The 8,227-nt window shown below is 45.2% G+C and overlaps 1 long non-coding RNA gene across 1 annotated transcript; it reads right to left on the bottom strand.

Annotated features, from left to right (window-relative positions):
- Nucleotides 1-1,031: 1,031 nt before the first annotated feature.
- LOC134890476 (uncharacterized) lies at nt 1,032-6,290 on the bottom strand. The gene is made up of 3 exons (XR_010171416.1): nt 6,218-6,290; nt 5,784-5,906; nt 1,032-2,542 (listed from the first exon to the last, which is right to left on the bottom strand). It is a non-coding gene; the product is annotated as an uncharacterized LOC134890476 (long non-coding RNA).
- Nucleotides 6,291-8,227: the final 1,937 nt, after the last annotated feature.

The raw sequence follows: 8,227 nt of genomic DNA, 5'->3' as shown, positions 1-8,227 counted from the left end.
GAGGTTATGGTTAGGCACTAGGGGAGGGTTAGGGTTAGGCTGGGGAGGGTAGATTAGGTTTAGGCTGTGGGAGGAGAGGTTATGATTAGGCACTAGGGGAGGGCTAGGCTGTGGGAGGGTAGATTTGGGTCAGGCTGTGGGAGGGGAGGTTATGGTTAGGCACTAGGGGAGCGTTAGGGTTAGGCTGGGGGAGGGGAGATTAGGGTTAGGCTGTGGGAGGGGAGGTTATGATTAGGCACTAGGGGAGAGCTAGGCTGGGGGAGGGTAGATTAGGGTTAGGCTGTGGGAGGGGAGGTTAGGGTGACGCACTAGGGGAGGGTTAGGCTGGGGGAGATTAGGGTTAGGCTGCGGAAGGGGAGGTTATGGTTAAGCACTAGGGGAGAGTTAGGGTTAGGCTGGGGGAGGGGAGATTAGGGTTAGGCTGCGGAATGGGGGGGGTTATGGTTTGGCATCAGGGGAGGGTTAGGGTTAGGCTGGGGGAGGGGGAAGATTAGGGTTAGGCTGCGGGAGGGGAGGTTATGGTTAGGCATTAGGGTTGGGTTAGGGTTAGTCTGGGGAGGGGAGATTAGGGTTAGACTGTGGGAGGGGAGGTTATGGTTAGGCACTAGGGGAAGGTTAGGGTTAGGCTGGGGGAGGGGAGATTAGGGTTAGGCTGTGGGAGGGGAGGATATGGTTTGGAACTAGGGGAGTGTTAAGCTTGGGGAGGGGAGATTAGGGTTAGACTGTGGGAGGGGAGGTTATGGTTAGGAACTAGGGGAGGGTTAGGCTGTGGGAGGGGAGATTAGGGTTAGGCTGTGGGAGGGAAGGTTATGGTTAGGCACTAGGGGAGGGTTAGGCCTTGGGGAGGGTAGATTAGGGTTAGGCTTTGGGAGGGGAGGTTATGGTGAGTCACTACTGGGAAGCGTGTAACAATTTCTTCTTTTAAATTATTTTCTTTTTATCCTGCTCTATAATCGATGTTCCTCAAGATAAAACACAAGTACAGACACTCCTTATAGCATAACAAAATTTAATAAACTACACGCCTTCATAAAATTAATATATACACCAAATGGCTAGTGAAAGGATGTACCAGATCAATGAGGCAACAAAGCATTATATACACAGATATTATAAAATGCTCCTCCCTGGGAACAAAGGAGACCTTTAGTGCTCCAAGAAAGTACCTCCAAGTTCCAGAGTCCTCACCAGGTTCTCCACCAACACGTTTCAACAGTCAAGTCTTTTTCAAGGTGTAACTTCCTGGTGGAACTGTTCTCTATTTATACTCCTGAATCATTTCCTTAATGGATGCTGGTAGTAGGGGTTAACACTTATTACTGGATTATATAAGATCTTACATACATATTGTCATGCTTGAGGGTTGGGTTTGGCATGGGCAGAGCTGACTCATGGGGATTGTGAATAAACCAAGGGGGCTTTAACCAGGCTTTGTGCATGGAACTTGGAACTGGCAGGTACTGAAGGTATACTGTATACTGATTTTTTGGTGTTTTAGCAGTGATAAACCCGAAGGCGGAATAACATGAGTAACAACTTTATTAAACAGGAACTGTGGATCACTGCTGGTTCTGTATTATGAGCTAACTGGAACCGGATTAGTGACCGGAATACTACCAGAAAAGAACCGGATTGGAGAGCAGAATGCAACTGAATTGTTGGCTGGAATGGAACCGGAGTGGTGACCGGGATGGAGCTGGAATTGTGACCGGAATGCTTGCCAGAATGGAACCGGAATGCTGATAAGAATGGAACAGGAATGGTGACCGAAATGGAACCGGAACAGACTGGAGTACTGACCGGGCTGGATCCGGAATGATGGCACTTGAGAGTCATTGGAAAACGCAGGTGTACTTGAAGAGAATGGAGACTGGATGGAACCGGAATGGACCGAAGTACTGATTGGGCTGTATCTGGAATGATGACACTGGAGAGCCCTGAGAGATGCAGACGTAAATACAGAAATACTTGGAACTTGGAAATCACCAGACTGTAACTGGATCAGAACAAAGTCACTAGAATGTAGGAGCTCTGCACAGAGCTGAACTTCCTGAGAAGAGACTGTTGTACTGGTGATTTCATGTCAGCAGGAAATCCCCTTTATAGCATAGAGTGTTCAGTGATTGGATGTTATGATCAGCTCGTGGAAAGAGCTCCTGGATTGGACAATGGAGGATCAGCTCACAGAATCAAAGATGGCAGCACCCAGGACCGATTTTGAAGGGAACTCTGGACTAGTCACAAACATCAGGAAGCAGACATTAAGGAGGACAGTGCTGAGGCAGTGGTCAGCGGCAGCAATCGCTGTGCAGCGCTATTCACAGAGACAGCGGCAGCTGCTGGGAACTTCATGTGGACACAATGAACAGAGAGACCAGATGCTGGACGCAGAATACTGCTCATTACTCACACAGAGGAATTCCTACTCGGGTGGCTTAGTCAGGAGTAACACAGACTGCAGTTTGTATGCCGGAGGCAATCAGGTCAGGAAGTACTTGAATCTGGTGTGCTGGCTAAAACCCAGCATGGATGATCGACTGAACTGCAGGAGAGATGACAGAGGTAAGTCACAGTCAGGATTGTGACACATATTGTGATTACCGTATATCAATTATGTCCGTAGACTTGTTGCACTTATATACAAAGATAAAAGTAGCAAAAGCACAGTGACATTCAAAAATGTAACATGCTTGTATATAATATGAATGACGTAAGATTAAATTGACACATAGAGATGTCGTGAGGTGCCCGATTAGTGGGTATATTCATTTGAAATTCTGGTTTTATTGACATTTAATAGGAAGTGAAATGCATCCCATGGCAATATGCAAACACTGGAAAATAGGCAGCTTTTCAGTTTATTTAGCAGTCTGCGATGTGGGTCTGTGTCAAAAGCCTTACTAAACTCTAGATAAGCTATATCCACGGCTCCACCTTTATCCATCACTTTAGTCACACAGTCAAAAAAGTCAATAAGATTTGTTTGACATGATCTCCCCCCAGTGAACCCATGCTGTTTGGTATCCTGTAAATTGCTGGATTTGAGATAATCTACAACTTTTAAGAGTGTTTTTATCAATTTCCCTACCCACTTTTGTGCAGTGGGACTACATTCTCTCTTTTGCAGTGCTCTGGAATTACTCCTGTAGCTACTGACTGGTTGAATAATTCTGTTAATGGTGATACCAGCACCCCTTGAAACTCTTTTAGTATCCTTAGATGTATCCCATCTGGCCCCATAAATTTGTCCAATTTCAGCTTTGAGTGTTCTGTTAGGACCTTCTCCTCTGTAAATGTACTTGTTTCATTTTTCTGAATATCCCTGTAACTTAACTGTGGCCCCTTCCCCTCTCTTTCAGTAATGAATACTGAGCAAAAATAATTATTAAGATGATTGCTATTACATTGTCTCCTTCAACAAGACTCCCAGTCTCTGTCTTTAGTTTTATAATTTTGCCTTTTGTTTTTCTCCTTTCGTTTTTATACCTAAAAAAAAAGTTTTGCCTCCTTTACCCACTGACTGGGCCATTTTCTCCTCAGCTTGTGCCTTTGCACATCTGATTACCTTCTTAGTCTCCTTCTGTCTAACAAGATATATCTCTTGGTCTTCATTATTTTGTGTCTGCTTATATTGCCTAAAAGCCATCTTTTTTGCTCTCACAATATTTGCTACTTCTTTCGCAGACCACACTGGCTTTCATTTTCCTTGTGTTTCTCCTAACAGTTTTGATACAAAGGTCTGTTGCCTTTAACATTCCACTTTTTAATGTTTCCAACCTCTTCTGCACTGCTTCCAAGTTCCTCCACTCTGCCAAAGAATCACTTACACATTTTCCCATCCCTACAAAATCAGCCTTCCTAAAATCCAACACCTTTGTTTTTGTATGGGATGAGTCAGTCTCTGTCTTTATGCTGAACCATACTGCTTGATGATCACTGGATCCCAGGTTTTTACCCACTTTTACATCCGATATTCTATCTCCATTTGTAAGTATTAAAGGCACGACGGTTATCATGGTTAGCAAAAGTGATAAAATCGTTATTTGGCTATATTAGCACTTCTGCGCATGCGCACTTGCATGCGGTCACAGTCTAAGTCCTTTGGGGGGAGGGGGGGGGGGGATGCTCCCTGCAAGGAATTAAAAATGTCCTTACTTCTAGTGGAAATAGCAACAGACACCTCCCAGTTACATCTGGAAGATTAAAGTCTCCCATGAATATTACCACCATGATACGCAGTGCTGCGATTAGTCATTTGTGGGCACACCACTGGCGCCATCCATGCCGCGAATTGTGCGCATCGCAGTATAGATGATTATGGCTACATCTGCATATATATATATATATATATAATGTGAATACCTATTTGGTTACCACAAACAAATAGAGTGAACACACCAATCTCATTTCAACAAGGCAAAACCTTTTTTGTCAACCCTTAGCCCTCCTCTGCACTTCCAAAGTCCCACTGCCCTCCTGCTTCTCGTATTGAGCTAAGGGTGTTTTGATTTAAATATCCAGGCCAGCCCGTGAAGCATGAAATAATATTGGCAACACGCTGACAAAATCCGAGTCAGGGAAAGCACCAGTAACAGTGCGTCACGCCTCTCGCAGGCTGTAAGTCAAAAACAAATAACACAGACGACCATTGGGAAAGGATCCCAATAACGTCAAGTGAGAAAGTGGAAACAAAGAGGCTGCCTACGCCGGGAATGACCCTCCGCCAAGGGGAGACAGTGCTAGCGGCGCAGCATTACATGATTTAAATGCCCCTGCGGATTGTTCCTTTTGTTTGCCTAAATATACACAGTATTACCTGATGCGGGATTAGTGAACCTGTGGTGGATTTTACAGCCAAATCCCTATAGTGGTCAGCGAGCCTTCTGTTCAGTCTGGGATTTTAGCACTTACTGTATCCATTTTAGCACCGCAAATTTCCTCAGTGCCAGCAGAGAAACCAGCACTAATGGATTATAGTACATTATACTCTTGATTACTGCTTAAATATTTATCAGACTATTATACGTTTAGTGGCTTGGGGGAAACACAATCCAACGTTTCTCCGCGCAGAAGGGTTAATTACAGAAAGGATAAATATCTTTCATTTAAAACGGAAAAAAAAAAAGTCAAACGATAAAATGTGGATCTAGAGATTAGATGAATGTGTTATTTACAGCAAATGTAGCATAAAGCAGACGTGATCCCAGCCCTGATCCTCCCAAGACTAAAATGTATTACATTCTATTTAAACATTATTTCTGTAGTTTAAATATGCTTCATTGAAAGCCTGATTATATCAGCATAAAGCTTCATGAAAAAAAAGACGGGATATCTGTTTGCCAGATATTGGACTATGCGTTGCCAGACAAGTTACTCGGAGTGTTCCAAAATGTTTTTGTTTTTTTTACTGGCTCCTTTCTAGGGCACAGAATTTATAAGACCTGGAGCGTATCTGATAAGAGGAGATCTTGCAGGATAAATGGCATAGACAGAGGGGTCTATTCATGAAGCAGTGAAAAGTGTGAAGAAGTGAGCCTGTGATGAAGTAGACCATGGCAACCAATCAGCTGCTCCGTACAACTGTATAGTATGCAAATTAGAAATGTTACTTCAATGCTGATTGGTTGCCATGGGCAACTTCTCCACTGGCTCACTTCTCCACACTTTTCACTGCTTCACGAATAGGCCACAGAGTCATCCCAACCACTCCAGAATTGTGGGAGGGTGGGGGGTAGGTTCCATCCAGGAATCCAGAGAGAGCAGCCAATTCTCCTGGGGCTTACCTGCTTGCAAGGTTGGCAGGGTTGTGCTGTGATGACCCACATGACATCATCATATACCTTGCTCCTCCCACTTGATGATGCAAGTGGCATCATCAAGTCATGTCACCCTCATCCTTGAGTTACCTATGTAGAACAGGACAGAATTATTAAATTATGAATATATTGATTCTAGAATTGTGATTATGTGTTGGTGTAATATCTCCATTTAGCTAGGAGGTAAAGGGAAGCTTCTTGTGCCATTAAAAAAAAAAGAAAGAAAATTATTATATATCTATAAACAAACCTAAAATCACATAACTAATAAAAACAAATAATATCAAGGTCATGTAACGTAAAAGCACTGAAAGATTCCGGTATAATGCATGTCTACATATGCTAATGCTCCCATGGGCAGTTGTAGGATTATAGATACAGTATATAAGGAGAGGGAGTACCGAGTTTGCTATCTGGTATAGAACAGTCTGTTGACGCGTTTCGTTCTGTACCTCCAGCGCTTTTTCAAATCTGTTGAAAAAATAAGTATGGTATAAGATTACGTGGCTCAATGGTCATTCAAATATACCAGACCAGGGGTGGCTTATGCTCAATAAGGTTAAAGTAAGATGGAAATGGGTGGGGACCACATTGTACATCAAGAACTTCCCTAAAAATGCATCCAATCCACCCTTTGACATAATTTAATAATCTTGCTCCATAAATTGAAATCAAATTTTTGCACTTCTCCACCAAATTGAACCCTACGCGTTTTTCCACACATAGGACTACCTAGTTGATGCAACCAGTTTGCCCTGTTGCATCAAGTTCACCATCCAAGAGTGTGGTCAAATTGAATTTCCTTGTTCTTAAAGATGTTTTCTAGATCATATTCACAATACAGAATAAGAACATGCTGTAAATTGCTTTATAAGTATTACCCGGGTGGTCTTCTGTATGCCGGCGGTCGGGCTCCCGGCGCTCAGTATACCGGCGCCGGGAGCCCGACAGCCGGCATACCGACACTTATTTTCCCTCGTGGGGGTCCACGACCCCCATAGAGGGAGAATAAAATAGTGTGGCGCGCGTAGCGCGCCACCGTGCCCGTAGCGTGGCGAGCGCAGCGAGCTCGCAAGGGGCTCATTTGCGCTCGCCACACTGTCGGTAAGCCGGCGGTCGGCCTCCTGGTGCCGGTATGCTGGTCGCCGGGAGCCCGACCGCCGGCCAGCCGTAGTGAACCCTATTACCCACATCATACAGGGCAGGAAAAGTTGATTCGTTTAAAGAATAGAACAATTGTGGAGGGCACTTTTTTAAGGACGGCTGTCACATTAACTTTGCTGTTATGTGATATTATTGCCTAAACATGCCCATATTAGGGGGAGATGGAGTCCTGCTGTAATTCTTACCAACCAATCAAATAATAGATTTAATTGTACTAGAAAATCATATCTCCAGTCTGGTTGCTATGGGCTATAGAACCTTTTATTTGTCCTATTTTCTTTTGAAAATCAAAAAATGTGTCGCTGTTATGTTCTTTGTAACTGGAGATTAGTAAAATCGTCAAAGCTGTTTCACGGAAAATTCACCTACTCTGCATTTGGGTGCACAATTGTACCCATTTAGCCAGCTGAACCACCCACAGCCCACAGCACAATGAATTGACACCAGCCTCCCCTTAATTCTATTAGAGACTATAGACTCCATAATATGCGAATGCAGAATTTGCATATACAGCCCAGCCTGGCTTTCTGCCGAATGTGGAAGCCAAAGAGAAACACTCCATCACCCCTGTGAAATGACCTGTGAAGTCCATTCTGACTTCATCTGTATAGCTTGCAACCTAATGCTATCAATGGGGGGAATTTCAATTAAGTGCTGACGGATTTGACACTGCTGCACTTTACGGCGACGGGGATCTCTCTCAAAAGTGCTTGCAGCTACACAGGCAGCGAGCACTTTTAGGCGAATCCGGCATTCAGCCGGCCCTTGCGAAGGGGGCGGATCTAGCTGCCGCTGCCGACGCACCTAATTGAATTACTCCTTTGCACCTAATTGAATTCCACCCATGTCTCTTACACATAGGGGGTCATTCCAACCCGATCGCTCGCTGCAGTTTGTCTCAGTGCAGCGATCGGGTCGGAACTACGCATGCGCCGGCACCGCAGTGCGCCGGCGTATGGCAGCCGTCGTTGCCTACCGATCGCCTCTGAGACAGAGGCGGTTGCAGGGCGGGAGGGGACTGGACGGCGGCGTTAAGCCGCCTTTTAGGGGAGCGCGGTCTGGCCAAAGCAGGCGTGGCCGGACCATTGGGCGGGCGGGCCGCGGTGACTGCGTGAAGTCTCACGCAGCCGCTGCGGCCAGTGGCAGCGACAAGCAACTCCCGGCCAGCCGCAGAAGCTGCGCCGGCCGGGAGTTACTCCACAAATACAAAAGCATCGCCGCTGTGTGATGCTTTTGTATTTGTGCGG

This window comes from Pseudophryne corroboree, chromosome 1 (genome assembly GCF_028390025.1).
Source record: "Pseudophryne corroboree isolate aPseCor3 chromosome 1, aPseCor3.hap2, whole genome shotgun sequence".
Lineage (NCBI taxonomy): Eukaryota > Metazoa > Chordata > Amphibia > Anura > Myobatrachidae > Pseudophryne > Pseudophryne corroboree.
Note: the sequence above shows the minus strand (reverse complement) of the source record. Positions and strands in the feature narration are given on the sequence as shown.